This window comes from Felis catus, chromosome A1, assembly GCF_018350175.1.
Source record: "Felis catus isolate Fca126 chromosome A1, F.catus_Fca126_mat1.0, whole genome shotgun sequence".
Lineage (NCBI taxonomy): Eukaryota > Metazoa > Chordata > Mammalia > Carnivora > Felidae > Felis > Felis catus.
In genome coordinates, this window is record NC_058368.1 from 9,464,053 (window position 1) to 9,486,377 (window position 22,325).

Genomic DNA, 22,325 nt, shown 5'->3' on the forward strand with positions numbered 1-22,325 from the left:
CACCGGGAGCCTGAGAACAACCAAGATCGAACTGCAAGTGTCACTTGCCCACGTGAATGTCTATCACCTGAGACCCCTCGGCCGGAGTCAACTCGTCACAGTACCACAGCCCAAATTTTACAATTACTTGGTTGTTGCGCAATCGAAAACTTTCAAGTGATATAAAATGTCTGCTCCGCATCAGGGTGTGAAAAAGGAACCATTTAAAAGACGCTCTAAGTCAAGCCGAAGCTGCACGAACCTGTTCTTCTTGGTGTGATGGGCCACACGCGTGTTTCTCCAGTGGTTGAACACACCGTAGTAAAATATGCAGCAAAATGAAGCCTGAGACACTTGAATTCAAACTGCGATTTCTGCACCAAACGCACAAACCTGAAGGATAAGAAATTCTTCTTGGGAGGTGCTATAGATTTCCCGAGGGACAGTGGACGCTTGCGGAGAAGACTCGCCGGCTGGATGTGCGTGTGGCCTCAGGCAAGATATTTAAATCCCGTGGCCTCAGTCGCCTCATCCCTAAAATGGGATTTAAAAAGCTTCCTCACATGGTTGGTTTGAGCATTGCGTTCGGTTCTTAAAGCTCAGGGATGGTAAAGAAGTAACTTTGGAGGAACTCCTGGGTGGCTCAGTCGGTTAAGCCTCGGACTCGTGGTGTTGGCTCAGGTCATGATCTCACGGTTTCGTGAGTTTGAGCCCCCACGTTGGGCTCTGCGCTCATAGTGCAGTGCTTGCTTGGGATTCTCTCTCTCTCTCTCTCTCTCTCTCTCTGTCTGCACCTCCCCCACTCGCACTATCTCCGTCTCTCTCAAAATAAATAAACTTAAAAAAAAAAAGAAAGAACTTTGGAAAGAACTTGAAAGTTGCACGGCATAAAGATAGGGGCAAACATCCCGTCTACGTCACTAATATCCTGTGACAACGTGAGGTGCAGAGATCTAATGAAAGGCTATCACAGCAGATGATTTTTCACTGAGGTGGGAAAAGTAGCGGGTTGTTGTTTTTCTCTTCCAATCGCAGGGCTTCCTCTTTTCAGAGGAAAGAATGGGGATGATTTCAGCAAATGATAACCCCAACGTCTGAATAAGATTTGCAAAAACAATCGATTTTCTTCCCAAGGACTGGCAGTGGTGTGGGCAGTTGAGCAATAAAGGAGCAGCCGTAATTTTCTGCTCTATTTCTGCAACGGCAACAAAAACATGATGGCAGAAAACAACGCCAAGTGACAATCTTCATTTCCTTCCTTGGGGATAGAAAAACACATCTGTTTACGAAGGCTTTAGAAACCGTAACCACAGATTGAAGCAACACGACGCTCCCGAGCAAAGACCCGTTGGGTTGAGCCAACCGTACGTGGGGAGTGGATGGTTCCCGTATGGAAGTGCGGTGGGCCAGGCCCTGGGAAGGGCAAGACGAACAAAGAGCTTTCATCGACATTGGCAATGCTGACATGAAGTATGTTTCCCTCAGCAGACTGGCAAGCTCCCTAGAAAGGGAAGATTAATACAAGCGGGGAATATGAACTCTCTCTAGCAAACCTTGTCCATTTTCTGCCCGGGGAGAGCGCCGAGTGATGGATGGCCATCGACCCTGGATTGAGTGGACTTGAACGAGTCTGCCCCGGCTTCTCCCCCACTTGCCAGCTCTCTCCATCTTGACCTAACAGGTGTTGAAGTCTCATTTGTCCTATGTCCCTGGGCAAGGGCTGGTCCACCTGAATTCATTTTACCGAAAACCGAGGCTTGCCTATTTAAATTTCACGGATTTATTTCTGCCAAGTTTCACGTTTTTGTTTTTGTTTGGTTCTGTGGAAACCTTTCAGAATTAACGTCTGCCCTCCCTGCCTTCTCAGAGTATACTGAACTTCAGCGAGGTGACATAGGAGCATTTCCAGGGCACAGAGCTGTCACCCGGTGGGCACTGAGCGGCGTCCCATGCTGGCTGCTTCATTAATTTATTTCTTTTTATAAACCAAGGTCATCAGGGTGAATACTGCTGATGGAGGGATGCTGATGGAGGCAGACAAGGTAGGAGATAAGGTTGGAGGGATCCAAAGGGCTGTGCTTTCTGAGTCTGTCCCCCCCCCCCGCCCTTTTACCATTACACTCTTATGGCCATTTCATGGTCTCTTCTCTATGCTGCCTTGTTCACCCAGACTCAGTTCTCTCCCTGAACAACAGACTTGGGCATAAAACTGCCTACCAGAAAGTTCTACAAAGACACTGAATAGGTCACTCAACTAAGTACCCGCAGACAAGCACCTGCTTGAATTCCCAAACCTCTTCCCCCCACTCTCCCCGCTCCCAGCAAGGGAAAACGCCATCTTCCCAGGGGAGTCTTTCTTCCTTGACAACTTTCTTTCCTCACTCCCCACCGCCAGACCATCAGCAAATCCTGTCAGCTCGACCTTCAAAATATATACAGAAGCTGACCATTTCCTCAGCCTCCAAGGCTACCACCTTGCTCCAAGCCATATCCCTTCTCCTAGATTCCTGCAAAGCTTGCTCCCTGGCCTCCCGGCGTCTGGCCTTGTGTCTCTATTCTCAGCACATAAGCCAGAGGAATCTTTTCAGGGGTGTCATTCCTCAAAGACAGACTCCTCCCAGTGGCCTAGGAGGCCCATGCAGTCTGGGTCCCCATCACCTCTCTGACCTTGTCTCCTTATACGCCCCCTCCTCATCCACTCAGCTCCACCCACCACCCTGACCCCTTGCTGTTCCCTCATGAAAGCCAGACACCTTCCTGCCGCAGGGCCTTTGCACTTGCTATCCTTTCTGTCCAGAGTGCTCTTCACTTAGATATGCACATGCTTCTTCTCTCGGCCTCAGATCCTTACTGAAATATTACTTTCCAGCAAGGCCCTTTCTCTCTCTCCCGCTTCTGCCTTATTTCGGCACCTACCACCATCCAACATAAGATAAAGTTTGCTTATGTATCTGTCTCCACCAACTAGAGTATAGGCTCTGTGACAACAGGGACTTTTCTGCTATCTTGTTCACCACTATATCCCCAACCCCGAAAACAGTAGCCAGCATGTAGCCGGTCATCAATGAATATTTGTTAAATGAAGAATTTTTTTTTTTTTGAACCGTGAAATTGAGCCTGCTTCCAGAAATACGAGCCAGTGATTATGAACATGGGTTTTACAGTCAGACTCATGATTCAAAAGCTGCTCTGTCTCCCTTTTAGCTGTGTGACCTTGGACAAGGTCTTGACCTCCTCTAAATGTCGTTTTATCATCTTTAAGATAGATATGATGAGGTACCAAAAAAAAAAAAATGTAGGAAATACCGAGCACAGAACCCGGCAAGCTGCAACCCTTTGCTACGTAAGAGCTCCTATGGGTGTTTCTTTGCTACAATAACTATTATGTTGTCCACTGACCACGAAACTCCCATCTCCTCTCCTGGACTCCAGTCTTTCCCAAATCCTAATGCCTTCTACACACTCGGGCCAGAGTCATCTTCCAGAACAGAAACCTCGTTAGGAATAAGGACTCCTGAACATTTTCTCCTCCAAAAAAGTAACAAGAGAACGGACGATTGTCCGGCTGGCTGAGTGTCGAAGGTGTGCCCCACGGTGTACCCAGAGGCTCTTGGCTCTTGGCAAAGGCTAGATTTATCGGTCACAGGAACTTAAGGAGCCCTCTGCCCATTCATTCAACGGACCCCTGGGTCAACGGAGCAGAGTGTTCCGCGGCGAAAGGTTATAGGCTTTGCAGAAGCCGTTCAGAAAGGGTATTCCACAAAACAACCACAGAGCCTGGCGACGGATTTCTAGAATCCGGTTTGCAGAGTTAGCACGTTCTGTTCCACTCTCTCTCTCTCGTGCTGCCCTAGAACCCTCCGGAAAGAGTCCAGATCCCTCAACGGGGCATCAAGGCGTTCCACGGTCTTCCCTGCCAACCTCTTCAGCTTTCTCCTGCACCTCGTAAGCCACCACCCGGCCTCACCTCCCCCCAGGGCTTCCGTTCCAAACATACCACACTCTGTCTCGCCTCCTGGTCCCGGTACCTGCCTCTCCTCCCGCCAGCGCATCGTCTAGCACATCGCCCCGGCCTCTCCTGACTGCGCCGAGTGCCCCTCCGGAGGGCAGGCACAGTGCCCTGCGCTCACGGTCCTGTAGCAAGTTCAACTCCGGCCCTGGGAGCAAAGCACGCCTTCATCGGTCTGCCTCCCTTCCCCGTCCTGGAAGACAGGAACTGGGATCCCAACGGCTTGCCTGGTGCCTCTTGATAGCAGGGCCGGAGACATTCTCCCAATCCGTGGCCTCGGGATCAGACAAGCACTCTTAAGCTAGCACCGGTTGCACAGCTGATGTGGGTCACTTTCTCCCAGTCCCACCGAGGACTCCCTTTGAGGACAGCGCACACAGTATCACTAACCAAGTGCATCTTTCTTGAGACTGAAAAAAACAGAAAAGAAAAGAAGAAAGCTGTTCCCCTTTCAGACCTGCTTACAGAGTGAAAAGGGCACAAAAGGAGTCTCCTCGGCCCCTCGCCACCCCCCCACCCCCGCAGCCCTGCCCCGAGCAGGTGCAGAGGGCACTGGGAGGCAGGAGACACGGGCTCTGGCCCCCAGGGAGCTGAGTGTCCAGGGAGGAGAAATGGGGTGGGAAATCGGGCAAGAGTGCAGAAGGGAGGCCCGGGGCCGTGGCTCCCCGGGGGACTGGGCTCACGGTGACAGACCGCACCCTGGAAGACAGCACTTTTGCCTGAAGGAAACGCCGAGAAGGAGGGGAGAGCTCCTCCCTCCAGGAGAAAGTGGGAAAGGCTCGGAGGGGAGAACAAACGCTGCCTGTCGGGGGATAAGGAGAGAGGAGTCTGGGGGACACACGAGGCCTGCCTGGGAGGGCTTTAAACATCAGGCTAACAAGTTTACTTTTTGTCCTGAGGTCAAGTGGGAGCCACTGAACGTCTGCAAGCCAAGGAGAAAGTGATGTGCGTGCCAAGTAAAGATTAGGCAGGCAGGGGCGTGTGTGTGTGTGTGTGTGTGTGTGTATGGGGGGGGTGGGGGAGGTTAGAAGGATAGAGGGAAGGAGTCTAGCAGCCCAGACACCAAGCAGCGTGCATCTGTGGAGAAAGAGGCCTGCAGGAGGAGAAAAAAGGGAGAGGTGGGGAGTGCACAGGGGACTCCCCGTGTGCCAAGCATTGTGCAGAAGGCCCCACGTGCCACCCCGTGGAAGCTTCCCCCCGACCTGCTAAGGCACCATTCTTGTTTCACAGATTTTAAAAACAAGTCTCGGGAAGGTTAAGTGAATTGCTGTGGTCACGCAGCCAGGACCGGCGGGGAGGCCGGGACGTGGCCCAGGGCCTCGGACGCGGGCACCTTCACCTTCACCCATAGGTGCCTCTGCGTGGAGACCACCCGCCCGTGCTTTTAAAATTCTTGCGGGCTGCTTAACATACTCATTAGCTGAATACATTCTTTTTCAGCAGGGACGATAATTCGATAAACGATAATAACAGTTAGGGGCCGTCACATGCTGGGCGCTACATAGAACGTGCTACACTACTCACTCACAAATACCAAACAAAGGAGCACAGTGGGTCTGTCCCTTCTTTACAGACACCACAGCTGTTTACCTTAGTCTTCCAGCCACGCTGGGCACCTCGGAAATGCTTGTGGAACTGAAAAGTCCTGTGGCCGCCGGAAACTGACCAGAGCGAAGGTACCAGACTCCATCTGCTCGCACGTGTCCTTTCCGTAGGTTTCCCTTTGGGGCAGCACGGTGTTTGTGTTACCTTCTGTCCTCCTGCCCCTGCGGGCCCCTGGGGGGTTTTGATGGGTAGGTGGGGGCCAAGTGGCCATTTAAAAAAAAAAAAGGTTCAACTGTGAATTGTTTTCAACAAAGTTTAAAAACTCCAGTATGTTGTAGAAACATCTCCCTGTGGTTGGACAGGGGTGGAAGACTTTCTCAAGCTAAGAGGGAGGACAGTGTTAGAACCCATGGCGTTTCGTCACTTTAAGGTGGCATTCCGACCTGACTTTGGAACAGACTTGAAACAGTATTTCACAAGAAGAAGCAATTCTGTTGTATCCTAAGTTTTAAGAGCTTTTAACTTTGTCTTTCTTCTCCTCTTGTTACAAACAGCGTAGTTTGAACATGGGAAGGAACTGGGGGGAAGAATAATGGTCTTTGTTTGCTAATGTGTTTTCCTTTTACTCACTATTGCGAAATGTAATTCCTTAATAGACGATGTCTAATGATCCGCATTAACCTCTCTGAAGGCCCCGTTGAGCATGACGAATATGTAAATTATTACTTTTCAGTTTTCATTGAGAAGATAAAACACGAATCTATTAAATTTGTGTTTTACTCAACTTTTTCCACATGAGGCCTTTAATGTTTTAATGTTGTCAGTGACAAATACGAGTTACCCACTTTCCAGCCAAGGCTGTCCTTCCCCTTTAAGATGTCCTCGACGCTGGGCACAGTCCGCTTCCCAGCCACGGGCTCCGTTTGGCTTTACCAGGTGCTAGAGTTCCTTCCAAAGAACCTTCACTTCCACCTTGGAGAGCCACAGAGCCGCTGGGGTGGTGCTACACAGGTCAGGGATTTAAGGCTTGCTGCTTTTGAACCCGCTGCCTCTCTCTTGAATGAACCCCTCAGGACGGGATTGCAAATTCACTTCCTGTCCGGACAACACATCATGGAAAGTTCTGAGCTGTGAAACAGCCTGCCCTTTTATCTTCAAAGCTTGAAAGCTCTTGGATCTAAGGAGGAAATAGCTTATTTGAGTTGAAAAAAGACTATTTGATTTGAGGGCGGGTAAACACAGGGTTACCAAAAAATGAAAACCAAACAACTTTTAGCCTAATAAAAAAAAAAAAAGCCACGTCTTTATAAATCTGCTGGTAGCTCATCAACACCACCTAAAAATCAGGCATTCTTCCGTTGGAAGCTGCAATACAGAGGTTCAAAATAGGTGAGGGGAGAGGACAGCCCATCAGAGGTTCTGATAAAACAGGTTAGGAAAACATACTTTGGAAGAGGACGATGAACCGTGAGACGATAATAACGTGGTCCAAAATACGCACAGCCCGCTATCAGTGTTTGCAAAGGTCACTTGCCGACTAAGCCAACAGGCATATTTCACCAATCACCATAGTTGGGCAGGATTCTGACAGATTAGACTTGACCATAGCGATTTAAGATATTATTATTATTATCTGGCTATTAAATTACTAATTTTATGACCTTAGGCAAGGTGTCCAAACTTTCTGAGCCTCGGTTTCTTAATCTATGAAAAGGTTAAATAATGCCAGGATTGGCGCTAACACAATTTACTTGCACAGTCCCTGGGACGTGGCGAGAACCTCATCCCCAGGACTAATTGTTCTTTTTTGTTCTTTTTGGTAATAAGGGTACGAAGATAAGGAATTTGAGGAAAATGAATGTCAATGTTCTTTTAAAAGGAATGTCCCAGGACTAAAGTAGTTTTTCTTTAAAATGTTGCCCACAGGATCCTATCTTTCTAGATTTTTAAGATGTGGCTCTACGTGTGTGTGTGTGTGTGTGTGTGTGTGTGTGTGTGGAATAAAACCTACATAATTAGCCATTTCAATATCTTTTAAAATGTGCTGAAATTGCATGTCTGAAGGAAAGGACAGGGCTTTTGGTTTCCCGTTCCAAATGTAGGGAGCTTGGAAGTCTTCACTCCATCCCAACTACAAGTAAAAAGCTCAACAGACTGAAAAGTCAGCAACCCTTCTTGGATCCATAAAAGAGGGGCGGACACAGGGCAGACCACTGTCCCTGAGGTTGGAGAGACAGGCAGGCAAACGTGGTTGACGAGAGCAGAGACTCCCCAGGAAACTGAGTCATACTTGACTCATGCCTGGAGGCCCTGTGCCGACGAGTCTGAGAATTAAAACACTCCACGGGAACCTGGTCACAGGGGCCCCCACAGTCTTACCTCTGGTAAATGGACTAAGTTCCCACAGTCAATAATGGAGAAAAAGTCCCTTGGGCTTCCAGGAAGTGAAGAAACGATTCTGAAATACCTCAGATCACTGTTTGTCTTAAAAAGGCCAGCCCTCGGGGGAAACTAGTTGACCAACGCTTCACAGCTTGTTCTCTGAGCCTAACTGGCATGGGAAACCCAACTCCCGCCCACTCTTGCCATCCTGATCTACTTAAAGGGAGAGAAAACACTGAGAAACACTTGTGAGGGTCACAGGATCACTAAAGGACTGAGGCCTAATGACAGGCTGACAGGACACTTCCCCTCCCCCACACCTCGCCACCACATCACTCAAGGCCTATTTACAGCAGCTCTTTCCACCTGGTATGTCATGTTCAGCTATCGGGAAAAGATTACAAGGCACACAAAAAGGCAAAAAGCGCAAAGTGAATACACAGAATGAGCATCAGAACCAGACATGTCAAGGATGATGAAAATATCAGACTGGGAATTTAAAACAGCTATGATTAACAGGCTGAGGGTTCTAATAGATAAAGTAGACAGAGTGCGGGAACAGACGGGCAATGCAAGCAGAGAGGCGGAAATCCTAAGAAAGAACCAGAAAGAAATGCTAGACATCAAAAACACTGATTGATACAGAAATGAAGGATGCCTTTCATGGGCTTATTAATAGACCAGACCGGTTGAGGAATGAATCCCTGAGCTATAGGATACATCGACCGAATCCTTGAAAACTGAAAAGCAAATAGAGCAAACGCTGAACTAAATAGAATATCCAAGGAGTGTGGGAAATTACAAAAGGTGGAACATACATGGAATGGGAATGGAAAAACCAGGAGAATAGAGAAAGAAACAGAAGAAATATCTGAAAGAATGATGACAGATAACTTTCCCCAAATTAACTTCAGACACCAAACAACAGAAGCAGGAAGCTCAGAGAACACCAAGCAGAATAAATGCAAGAACAAAACAAACAAATAAACAAACAAACAAACACAACAAGAAAAAAACCCCACCCGACCTCACTGTATCATTTTTAAAGTACATAAAGTCAAAGATAATTTTTTAAAATCCTGAAAGAGGGGCGCCTGGGTGGCTTAGTCGGTTAGGCGGCCGACTTCGGCTCAGGTCATGATCTCACGGTCCGTGAGTTCGAGCCCCGCGTCGGGCTCTGTGCTGACAGCTCAGAGCCTGGAGCCTGTTTCAGATTCTGTGTCTCCCTCTTTCTCTGACCCTCCCCCATTCATGCTCTGTCTCTGTCTCTGTCTCAAAAATAAATAAACATTAAAAAAAAATTAAAATCCTGAAAGAAACCAGAGGTTAAAAAAAAAAAATTCTTACCCATAGAGGGACAAGGTGAAGAATTACATCCAATTTCTCCTCAGAAACCATGGAAACAAGAGAGTAGAGTGAAATATTTAAAGGGTTGAGAGAAAAAGAAAACCCACCACAATTCTATACCCTGCAAAATTATCCTTCAAAAGCATGGGTGGCTCAGGCAGTTGTGTCTGACTCTTGATTTCAGCTCAGGTCATGGTCTCATGGTTCGTGAGAACAAGTCCCACATTGGGCTCTGTGCTGACAGCACAGAGCCTGCTTGGGATTCTCTCTCCCTCTCTCTCTGCCCCTTTCCCCGATTAGGCACGCACATGTGCTCTCTCTCTCTCTCTCTCTCTCAAGATAAATAAATAAGCATTAATAAAAAAAAAAGTGAAAGGGAAATACAGACTTTCTCAGGCAAATGAACATTTGGGAAATTTGTGACCAATGGACCTGCTTTATAAGAAATGTTAAAAGAAGTTCTCCTGCGAGAATGAAGATAATATAGCTTGGAAACTCAGATCTACATAAACAAGGAAGAGTCTCCAAAAAAAAAGAATAAATGAAGATATAATAAAAACTTTTTTTCTTAGTCTTAACTGATCTAAAGGATAACAGTTTATTCAAAATAATAATAGCAACCATGCATTTTATTATGCACGCTAATGTATATATCTTCTGTGTGTACATATATGAATGTTTATGTTTGTTTACATGAAAATGAAATGAATGGCAGGAATGATACAAGGGATAGGAGGAAAAAAAATTGGGATTTTTTTGTTATGATGAGGCACTCACACTACCTGTGAAGGGGTATTGTGTTATTTGAAAATGGACTTGGATTAGTTATAAATGTATATGGCAAACTCTAGGGCAACCACTAAAACAAGTTTTTTAAAAATTATCATTGATATGCTAAGAAAAGAGAAAATAGAATCATATAACATGTTTGATTAAAACCACAGGTCAGACAAAAATGTGAAAGACAAAAATAGGAACAAAGAACAAAGGGCAAATAGAAAACAGTAACAAATACTTTAGCTATTAATCCAACTATAGAATAATCATTTGAGTATCAATGTTCTAAATATACCAATTAAAACACAGAGATTATTCAAGTGGGTCAAAAAACCTAGCTATATGTTGTTTTCGGGAAACCTACTTTAACTATAAAGACACAGATAGATTAAAAGTGAATGGATGGAGGAGCGCCTGGGTAGCTCAGTTGGTTAAGCGTCCAACTTCAGCTCAGGTCATGATCTCATTGTTTGTGAGTTCCAGCCCCACGTCAGGCTCTGTGCTGACAACTCAGAGCCTGGAGCCTGCTTTGGGTTCCGTGTGTCTCTCTTTCTCTGCACCTCCCCCATTTGCACTCTTGTGCCCTCTCTGTCTCTCTCTCTCAAAAATAAATAAACATTTAAAAAATTCAAACAAGACAACAACAAAAAGTAAATGATGGAGAAAAATATAGCACGTCAACATGAATCAAAAGAAAGCTGGAGTAGGTGTATGAATTTTAGAGCAGACTTCAAAGTAAAGAAGGAAAGTAAAGAAGGGCATTAATGAGGATAAAGGGGTCAATTCTCCAACAAGACATAATAATTTTTAATATGTATGTACCTAACAGAACATCAAACTACATGAGGCAAAAATTGATAGAACTCATGGAGAAATAGATGAATCCACTATCATAGTTGGAGATTTCAACCCCTCTCGCTCAGAAATGCACAGATCCAGGAGGCAGAAGTCAGTAAGGACATAGTTGAACTTAACAACACCATCAACCAACTGGATGTAATTGACATCTATAGATTAATTCTGAATGTACATTTTTCTCAAGCTCACATGGAATAGTCACCAAGATAAATCACATTCTGGATCATAAAACACACTTTAACAAAAACAAAAGTATATAAGTTATACAATATGTCTCCTCAGGCCACAGCGGAATTACACCACAAATCAATAACAGAAAGATAACTAGGAAATCTTAAATAAATAAGACGAAACAATACACTTCTTCAGGGTAGGGACAGAGAGAAGGAGAGAGAGAGAGAATCCCAGGCAAGTGCCATATGCTCAGCACACAGCTCAACGTGGAGCTCGATCTCAGGACTGTGAGATCATGACCTGAGCCAAAATCAAAAGTTGGATGTTCAACCGAATGAGCTACCCAGGTGCCCCTAAACTTATACTTCGAATAATATACGGGTCAAAGAAAAAGTCTCAAGAGAAAATTAAAAATAAACTAAATAAGAATGAAATAAGAACTAAATACGAATGAAACCACAACTTAGGAAAATGTGTGGGATGCAGTGAAAGCAGTTCTTAGAGGGAAATTTATAGCATTGAATGACTATATTGGAAAAGAAGAGGGGTGCCTGGGTGGCTCAGTCAACTAAGTGTCCAACTTCGGCTCAGGTCATGATCTCACAGCTCGTGGGTTCAGGCCCACGTCAGGCTCTGTGCTGACAACTTAGAGCCTGGAGCCTGCTTCAGATTCTGTGCTTCCCTCTCTCTCTGCCCCTCCCCCTCTTGCGTACACACTCTCTCAAAATACATAAATAAATCAATGATAAGTTTAAAAAAGAAAAATGATAGGTCACTTTTAATTTTTCAAAAATAAAATTATATTATAAATTTGAGTACTCTTTTTTAAGGAAGCCACACCCCACTCACACTCCAATGTGGGCCAGGGAGAGGTACCTTCACCTCCAAAAACCACTTATGAAGAAGGGAAGGTTAGCAGCCCCTTAGACTCTTTCTGGAAACTTCTTTTGTTTATTCATTTGGTTAGTCATTCAACACGGTCTGCACAGAGAGTAAGATAGGGACAGGTGCCTTGCCTGACCTGAGGTATTCTGACTAGTTTGTTGAAAGGAAGGAGAAGTTTGGGTGGCCATGGCTGAAGGAAGCAAAACTTCGAATTTCCTAGGGAAATTAAAAAGCCAATTATATAACCTTGCTTGGGTGAAAGATCATCTCATCCCGGGATGGATTACGAGAGAACCAGAAAGCAGGACTGGAACTCTTCTCAAAAGGCCTCGAAGAGTTTTAACATGATTTCTGTGAACTTTATTGTCTTGAATGTTCACCTCCTATAACACACCAAGATGGGTGGGTCGTCAAATACACTCCAGAAAGTTCGCCTGTTTCCTAGAGTTCAGTACAATCCATCTGGACGCTGAAGACGGTTGCCAGAACCGATAACATGTGGCAAAATGGCGCCCGGATACGAACACTGAGCGCCTCTTTCGGATCATGACTGGACAGCCGACTCAGGGGCTTCCTGAGAATGTTCCCGGCACGCCCATGAAGCCCGCCATCGTAAGCCATTTACCCTGGCAGAACTTAACGCTCATCTGAAGATGGCATAACATTTTTAAAAATGTCATCAAATCAGAAGTTCAAAAACGCCATCAAATCGTACCATTGTGTTATGTCAATTAGAGTTGGAATTTGCCCTCTCATTTTGTGCCTTCGGGTAGTTCCTTCATCAGTTGTCAAGAGGACCATAACGTGTACTTGTATAGACAGTTCCTGAGGGGAACTGCTATTGTAGAATCAAAGATAGGCGGCCGACGACATTACGTGTCACGTCAAAACCCCTGAGCCCGAATGGGGTCGTGAGGAAATGAGCAGACAGGTCCGCACCGAGGGCCCCTCCGTGACACAACTGGTCTGGGCTGCTCTGGAGAGTGGCGACAGGCAGAGGAAATCGGCCCTCTCTGACTGGATTCTAGAGCGAAACTTCGTCACGGAGAACATTCTTGGGCCGGCTGGAAGGACTTTCACGTAATTTTATTGCATTAACGTTAAGTTTCTTGCGTGTCACAGCGGTAGTTTGGTGGTGGAGAAGGAGGCGCTCGCTCTTAGGAGAAGCGGGGCTCACCCAAAGTGAGGCTTGTGCTCACCGGAAGCAGGGCTCCAGTTCACCGGAAGTGGGGCTTGAACTCGCCAACAGTGAGATCGTAGCCTGAGTCAAAGTCAGAGGAGCCGCCCATGCACCCTATTGAAAAACGTTTTTAAAAAGTAGGTGGTTGATGAACGAGTTATACAGGTCGCAATGTTGCGAAAAATCCTTCAATTATTCTTAAGTTTTCTCAAATAAGTGAAACTGAGAGTAACGATAATTGATGTTAGAACAGTTAGGCCTTGCTTCGGATTCTGTGTCTCTCTCCCTCTCTCTGCCCCTCCCCTGCTCACGATCTGTCTCTGTCTCTCAAAAATAAATAAACATTGAAAAAAAGAATAGTTAGGCCTTAGAACACCTGCTTGTCTTTTTTTTAATGTTTATTTACTTATTTTGAGAGAGAGGGCGAGAGAGAGTGCACACATGTGCGTGAGTGGGGGGAGGGGAGGGGCAGAGAGCGAGGACAGAGAGAATCCCAGGCAGGCTCTGCAGTGTCAGTGCGGAGCCCCACGCGGGGCTTGAACTCACAACCTGTGAGATCGCGACTTGAGCCGAAACCAAGAGTCAGACGCTCAGCCACCTGAGCCACCCAGGCGCCCGAGAGCCCCCACTTTTCAGGTGTTCTATTACACTGCGAGGCTTAGGGGCACCTGGGTGGCGCAGTTGGTTAAGCGTCCGACTTCAGCCAGGTCACGATCTCGCGGTCCGTGAGTTCGAGCCCCGCGTCAGGCTCTGGGCTGATGGCTCGGAGCCTGGAGCCTGCTTCCGATTCTGTGTCTCCCTCTCTCTCTGCCCCTCCCCCGTTCATGCTCTGTCTCTCCCTGTCCCAAAAATAAACGTTGAAAAAAAAAATATTTTAAACTGCGAGGCTCAGGCCTGTCGTTTATGGAGGAGAGAGCTGGGGCCGTTGACAAGAACATCCTGGAGAAACCGCAGACGTGTGAGGGAGGCGTGCACAGACCAGAAGCACTAGCAAGAACCGGTGAGAAGATCCCGGAGGGACCGAGGGTGGTTGCCGACGGCGGCCGGGCCCGGGGTGTGGAGGCGGCAGCGTGCCGCCGGAGGTTCTGGAAGCCTGAGGCTCAGCTCTCGCGGTTCAGCCTTGGCACGGTCAGAGCTGGCCCACTGCCACCGGGATAGACGGCGACAGGCCAGGTCTCAAGAATGTCTGCCCCCCACCCCCCACCCTGCTGAGCTGAGGAGCAGGTGAACGCAGGGTGGGGGCCTGGCCTCAGCACCGAGCCTTGCAGCCCCGGGGGCCCTGCCTCCTCCCAGCCCGCAGCTCTGATGAGGGGCATCGGTGGCGGGTTGGCAGCAAAGAGGAAAATCAAAGAGGCCACACTGGATCCGGGGTTCCTCTCGACCCAGGACTCATTGCCTCCTCTCTGCTTAACCTCGCCGGAGGAGCACACGTAAGGGCCTGAAGCTTGGTGCCCCCCTGACCCACGTTAGCAGAGAGGGCGGCCAAGAGTTCCAGGGAAATGCAAGCTCTGAGGCCAGGCCACACCTCTGAGGATACAGCGGCCGTCGAAGAAACACATCAAGCCCAGCAACGTATACTCCCTGGGGCAGAATTGTTGGAATAGAGGGACCAAGGGGTTGAGTCGACAGAATAAATAAAACCGGAAGAGATAAGGGAGTATAAAAGTGACGTGAGCCGGGAAGGAGACGTTATTGAATAGGCGCCTGGGTGGCTCAGGTGACTGAGCGCCTGACGTCAGCTCAGGTCATGCTCTCACGGTTCGGGGGTTCGAGCCCCGCATTGGGCTCCCTGCTGTCAGCTGTCAGCGTGGAGCCCACTTCGGATCCCCTGCTCCCCTCTCTCCGCTCCTCTCCACCTCGAGCTCTCTCTCAAAAATAACTAAACATTAAAAAAAGAAGAAGAAGAAGTTATTGAACAGAAAGCATGTAGCAGCACTTGGTGCCTGACACGGAGGCAGGGATTGGTTCCAAGGCCCAGAGCCGAACGGCTCGGGACAGCCGTAAGGACTCGAGCCCGCTGTGCTGCCTCCCCAGTGTGAGTGACAGAGATTCGGGGGGTGATGTTAAATCTACCCTTCCTCACTGCTTTAAGGATGTCCTTTACCAACCTCAACACTGCCTCTAAAGAGTTAGCTCTTTGCCGCACGTCCCACAATTGATAGCTACACAGCAGAGCATCGCAGCCCCGCGGTGGGGGACGTGCCTCCGCAGGTCTGACCGTGTCAGTCTCCAGCCTAAAAACTTTAGGTGGCTTTCTATCATCACCAGAAGGAACTCAGGACGACACCGGAGGCCCTTTACATCCCGGTCGCAAAACCACTTCCCCTGTTCTCTAAACACCTTGTGATCTAGCAACAGAAAAATTGCAAGCCCAGGGGGGCAAAGAGGCCGTTTCTCAAAGGTGGGTCCCGTGGATCTGTTACTGCTGCCTCGGAAGCTTTTGGAGAGAACTGGGGAGAGACTGCCGTGGCTAGACTGGCTTGGCTGCTCCGGGCTCAGGAGGTCGGGGATGGCTTGACGTGCTGTGAATTCACGAGCCTTCCCTGGACATTCCCCATCAAGACCAAATCTTTTCAGTTGATCTTAGCCAAAAGGCCGAGAGGCGATAAGACCAAATCTTTTCATAACTTCATGCCTTCATAGCTTCATGCTGTTGGAACCGCCTAGAAGGTTCTTTCCTACCCTGCCCACCAATTAAACTCCTACTCATCCTTCAAGACTCACCTAAATAGTAATCTCTCTTAGCATTATCTCTTGTCCCCTTCCAGACTCCCGCCCCTTTGCCAGTACGGCTGGTGCCTTCCTTTGTACACGGCCGTGGTCGTGCTTATAGGCTCGTACCCCCGGCACTGGTAGCATTTGTTTATCGACCCTTCTCTCCAATCGTGAGCTCCTCGAGGGCAGGGACCATGGTTCACTTTTCTTTGCAGCCCCCGTGGGATGTGCAGCACCTGTCACAAAGACAGCATTTAATAAATGCTCAATTAATTATCAGTGCCTAACCAGCGAATTAACTACCCCGGATAATTGTGTATCGCTGAAGGATCTGTCCAGGGTGGTTCTTTGGAATTCCTGCCCTGAGGGAGGGTCAGATTCATTTACTCTGGCTTATCCTCGAGGTGGGTCAGCATGATTTAATTTCAGAGCTTTGTTATGTTGTCATGCTTGCCTCCAAACACCTGCCTGTTCTCTAGACTGAGGCTTTCGCCTGCAGGGCCCTTCAGTCTCCTTCCCGGCACAGAGGTCGCCTGTCTAGCGGTGCTGGCCGGTGTCACTGGTGAATGTGTCGGGCGCTAAAGGTGTGCTTTCCAAACCTACCTGGAATTCTCCGTCCCGCACCCTGCAGCCTGCCCGTGAACACCTACCTGTCTTCTGAAACTTCGCTCAGGCGTCATCTTACGGAGGAAGCTCCTTTGATCACCTCCCCTCCCCACCCCGAGCCCCCACTGCTCCCAGGCCCCACGAAGCACCGTCCATCACAACACCCTCCCTCTGTCCGTCACAGCACCTATCACTTGATCGTGCTATTTCTGGGGCTGAGTCTCTCCTGTGAGGCCAGGACAATTAGGGACAAAGAGCCGGGCCCTCTCGGCATCACCGGAAACGGTCCTAGGCCACAGCCGGAGACACCAGCCCGGGAGACAACACAGACAGGCATGTGCTTGGGGCACGGCAGGATTCTGCAGGTGCAGCGTGTGGTCCTGCTGAGGGCGGGCCTGGTGTGCAAGCCAGCCAGCGGGGCCTGGGGGACAGGGCAGGGTGTAGGAGCCACCTGTGTGCTTAGGAGAGAGTGGTGACAGCTCGGCCCTGAGAGATCTGGAGCGCAGTGCCCTGACCAGCCAGCCTGCAACGCACAAACACCCGTTCGGAAGAGTTTTTGAGCTCAGATCCTGAATCCGTTGACAAAAGGGATCAAGGACTAGAGGAAAGGGTACCGACTTTTTTGTAGGCATTTCTCCCACGGCTCTTCTTCGACAGGCACCTGCTTCAGGAATTAATAAGCTCAAGTTCTTTAGGGAAGAGAACTCTTTTTAAAAATCGCAGACGGAAGAGCATCCATCATTCCCTCCGCCTCCCTTCAGCCTGGTTTCGATTTTAGCCTTCCCATTCAGGCTGGGTGGCCAGGCATGCTAAGCCTGAGGCAACAGCAGCGCTCCTAAAAGGACAGAAACAAGTTTTTATTGAAAGCTGGCTCGGCTTTTAAAGATGAGCTTGGCAAAATAGCAAACACACAGCACTTAGCATGTGCTGGGCCCTGTTCTAAATGCTTTATACGAATCAATTCACTAAGCCTTCCCAACAACTCTGTGAGGCACCGACTCTGATGGTGTCTGTTTTATAGATAAGGAACCTGAGGCCGAGAGGGTCATGGACTTGCCCCAGGTCTCACAGCCAGGAGAGAGAAATTGGCATTTGCAGGCCAGCAGCAGCTAGGCTCCAGAATGCACACTGTTAACTCACAGTGATATCCCACTCTCAGCATCACAGGCCATATAGTGAGGTGTGCAGGACATTTGGGACGGGCGCCCCTATGGTGGCAGGGTTATAGAAAGGCTAAGTTGGGTTTGGGGGGAGACTATGAGTGGACAGGGATGAATGAGGGGAAGGAATGAGAAGCAGGAGCGTCCAGGGAGGGCTCTGGTCAAGGAAGCTATTGCCTGGGTGGGCGATGTCCGAGAGTGGCCAGGGGACCAGCAACGATGGGTCTGAGAGAATGTCAAGAGACCCACAAGACAGGCAAAAGCCAAGACGAACCCTAATGTTGAGGCTCTAAACACGTACAGAAGCCAACGAGAGGCCAAGAGACCAACATGAATGAAGAATAAGGAGATAGGGTCCCATGTGGACAGGCAGTGGAGTGGTCCAGTTGGAGCACTGGGAGCAACCATCCTGGTTGATACAACCACCTGAAGGCCATGGGGGCGGGGCATGAGGAGGAGGCCTGGGTTAGGGAGCACCATGATAAATTGACCCCCAGCATTTGAAGTCTGGCCACCAGCAGTGAAAATGGAGCCGTGGAAAGAGGAAATGGGATTGATTCCTCGGGAGCATGCAGTCAGGAAATGTTTGGGCTGGATCCCTGACGTCCACTGAGCTGGGAGGCCATGATTCTGGGCTTCTGCCTAAAAGGTCCCAAGGGAGAATGTCCCTTCCGCAGCCACAGTCTCACTTGCTCTGGCCTTACTTGCTGAGGGTGCTGGTGACTTAAAGCGAACCTGCCGCCATGTCACGTCGTATAAATTTGGGGACTAAGCAGATACTAAGCTATAAAACAAGAGCACGGAAGTCATTAGCAACATACCAGTGAGCTCATCATGTCACTGTGGAGATTTCCCAAGTAAATAATTTCCTTTCCAACCACCAAGTGTCATAATGATACCACCAAGAAAGGTGGTATCATTACCACCTTTCTATTCCTGGTCTATTCCTGGCCAGCCTCTCTCAGATTTACATTCCGATCATGAGATGGGACCTCTCACTGCATTTCAATTCATTACTTAATCAAGTGGGATGCCGACTGACCCCAGAGTGTCTTAAAGTTGGGATTATTTATGGATATGGTTTCTTGTGTAGGGTCACTGTGGGGTCTCATCTACATATGTCTCTCAGGAAAGCTGAGAAGTTATTTGCATAAGAACCCGTAGGTTTCCTGGGAGGGTCTACAAAGAGGACCATGGAGGAACTAGAGGGCAGATTGCCTACAATTAGGACCCAGCTACCCAAGGGGAGACCCTAGCCAAACCCTGAAGGGGAGCACTTTGGAAAAGGAAGCTCCCACGCCCCCTCAAGCCAAGAGTGAGCCAGTCAACACTCACTCCGCTTCAGAGTGCGTCTCAGTCGAGAGAGTCGATCATGGTGCCATGACTAGCCTCAGTAGGCTCCTCAGTTCCTTTGAGGCCCTTCCTGGAGAAGGGGGTGCTCTCATGAGCCAGACCACAAGTGCAGTAGACTTCCACTGCACTGGGTTCAAAACATTTCTTAAGCACCTTCGGGGGCAGGTGGGGTGAGAGAGCAACGCCAATGGGTATGCTTCTTGTCTTCAAAGGCTCTCATGGTCCAGTGAGGAAGAGAGAAATATGCCACCCAAACCAGGGCCTCGGTTTATCTTTCATTGCTTCGTGTCTTCCGGTGGCCTTGAGGCTTCCATCATCATGCAATTTAACTTTGGTCTCTAGTCATGTTCTTTGCTTTGAAGTCTACTTTAGCCAGACGTTAATATAGCCACTCCTGCTTTTTATTATTACTACTATTATTAATGTTTGCATGATATATGTGTTTCTATTCTTTTACTTCCAACCTACCTATGCAGTTGTGTTTGAAGTGTGTTTTTTATAAACAACATATGTTGGGCCTTTTTTTTTTTTAATCCACTCAGTCAATTTCTTTTCATTGTTATATTTAGACCATTTACATTTAAGGTAACCGTTCACACATGAGGGCTTAAATCGGCCACTTTTTAATTTGTTGTCTGTTTCCTCTATTTCTAACTCCACCATTTCTCTCTTCTTACCTCCCTCTGGGTTACCTGAGGATTCCACCTTGATATAGTTACAACATTTTTGAGTGTCTTAGTCTGCAGAGTTTTCTTAGTGGTCACTATTATACAAACGTAACTTATCATAGTCTATAGTATCAACGTTAACTACTTTTGAGTGGATAGAAACCTTACTTCCATTTTGGTCCCTCTACATTCCCCATTTAAAAAATATACTTTTAAGAATTTTCTACACACATATTGAACACCACATCAGATGCTGTTATAATTTTTGCTTGAACCTTCCAAAATGTTGAGAAACTCATGCGAAGTAGAACAGTCTATTCATTCCCGTTTTTTACGCATTCTAATGTTCCTTTTTTCCTTTCCTAATCCAAACTTTCTCCTGTTATCATTTCCTTTATGTACGGGGATCTTTCTTCAGCCATTCTGAAAGGGTAGATTTCCTAGCAACAAAATCCCTTACTTTTATGTTGTCTGAGAATATCTATTTCCCCTTCATTCTTGAAAGATATTTTTGCTGGTTATAGAATTGGTGCTTGACAGTTCTCTTCTTTCAGTTCTTGAAAAACGTTGTGTTATTTCTGTCTGGCCTCCGCGGTTTCAGATGAGAAATCTGCTGTTTCTGGAGTTAGTGTTCCCCTATATGTGATGCATTGTTTCCCACTGGCTGCTTTCAAGATTTTTTTTTTTTTCTTTTTTTGGTCTCTACGTTTAAAAGTTTAATTACAATGTGTCTTAGCATGGGTTTCACACCATTTGGGTTTATCCCATTTAGATTTCACTCAGATTCTTGAATCTGTAGATTTATGGCTTAACCCCTCGGACGCCTTCCCAGCAAAAGTGGGGCACCACCAGCCCATTGCCTCCAAGGGCCCCACTGACCCCTGGCAGTAGGGAAGCAGAGGGCTCACTCACATGGCTCTGTCGCTACAGGATTGGGACAGCAGCTCAGCTGCTTGCTGGGCCCTGCTGACGCCGGGGGGGCGGGGAGGGGGATCAGCACGCCAGCTAGCCTCGTACCTCACTCTGCCTCTTTGATCCCAGGTAAGGGAAAGGCTCAACTAGCTACTGGACCCTACTGGTATTGCCCAGGGAAACTGGAGCACTGCCTGCTTTCACCAGCAGAGACTAGAAGATCAACTACCCACCTGGCCCACAGACAGTATCCTGGGGAGTTAGGGCACCACCTGCTTCCACCAAGTCAAAGACGAAAGACTAGAAAGATCTCTGCTTAGCCCTACTGAGCAAGGGATTGGAGTACTACTGCCTGCTTCTGTGGGGCAGGGGGTTGTGGAAAAAGATCAGCTCCCAGTTCGGCCCTGCTGAAACTCTGGGGGCAGGGTGTTTCTACTGGTACTTGGCTGGAGCAGGGCAAGTATTGCCCAAAAGGTTTTCTGTTGCTAGGTGACCCCTTTCTTGGCCTTTTGGCTGGGGTTGGGGGGGGAAGGCTTTTCGTGAAGATTCTTTTGGTCTGCCTGTTGGCAATCCCAGTTTGGAGGCTTCTGTAGGGCTCTGTCCAGAATATACAGAAGGCAATAAAGAAACCCGGGGGACCCACCGCTGTGCCGTTCCTCAAGTCCTGAGGGCCCTGGGTCGTCTGCCTTCTTCTCCCCCCAGGAATCTTCTTGTGCTAGTTTGATATGTCCATGGCCTTTTTAGCTGGGCGAGAGGGGGAGCTGGGAGGATTGGGGCTGCTTCACCTCGGCTGTAACTGGAAGTCCGACTACATCGGGCACGTTGAGGAGAGGTCAGATATGTTGCAAGAGACCTCCGGTTCCCTTTCGGGTCACACGCCATCTCAAAGTTCCCTCGTGAGCATGCGGAGGGGGGAAGCAGCCGAGAAAAAGAGCCAGTGAGATTGTCACAAGCTGCTGTGCCGTGCAAGGACAAGCTTTTACTGCTTTAAACACAAAGCCTTCCCCGCACATTAGAACTAAGTAGTGATCCGGGAAGCCTGCACATTGAACCAGTTTCAAAACATAAACTACAGACTTTAGAGAGCACAGCTCACTCTCCCGTGCTGCATGGATACATTTGGTGACTATTATAGATTTCTCGGTAGGCTACCCAAAGTACTTTAAAAAAAAAAAAAAAACAAACAAACACCACGAGAAAACCAACACTGTAGCAGCAGTTCATTGAAATGGGCTTCCCGGGGAATGTGGTGTGAATACACCAAATCAGTAAGATGCCCATTGAAAAGGAAGGCTTTGATATGCTGCAAGAACAGTGACTTGTGTCCCCAGTTTCTGACGTCTCTTTTAACATGAAATTTTAAAACATCTGTCTCTGAAGCAGAGCAGGAAATCTCCAAGCAGCCATAATTCTTTGGTTGCAGCACACGGCAACTACCGGCTGTCTGCATTTTTTTTTTTTTTTTTAAATCCTACCAGGAAATCTCTCTTTTCCCTTTGAAACTAGTTCAAAGCAGGGTATTTAACGGGCATTTAGATGGAGGGAGAGCTTGAGAGGCCACTTTTACGAATGGTGTCATGAGATGAGTCATGGTCAAGGACGTGATTCTGCTTGTGGCAGGGTTATGAATGGGGCTGCTTTATTACCAAGCCAGGGGCGGGGGCGGGGTGGGGGCGAGCGGGAGACCACCTGATTCTACGTCAGTCTCATAGAAAAGGCAAGTTGCAAATGTCCCTTGTCAGGCACCTCTCTTCTGGGCACCTCTTTGAAGCAAG

General features: G+C 48.1%; 1 long non-coding RNA gene across 1 annotated transcript; it reads right to left on the reverse strand.

Annotated features, from left to right (window-relative positions):
* Positions 1 to 1,931: 1,931 nt before the first annotated feature.
* On the reverse strand, positions 1,932 to 13,439 carry LOC123382700. Its single transcript, XR_006591458.1, has 3 exons — positions 12,203 to 13,439; positions 5,579 to 6,710; positions 1,932 to 4,398 (listed from the first exon to the last, which is right to left on the reverse strand). It is a non-coding gene; the product is annotated as an uncharacterized LOC123382700 (long non-coding RNA).
* Between the last annotated feature and the right edge of the window lie 8,886 nt (positions 13,440 to 22,325).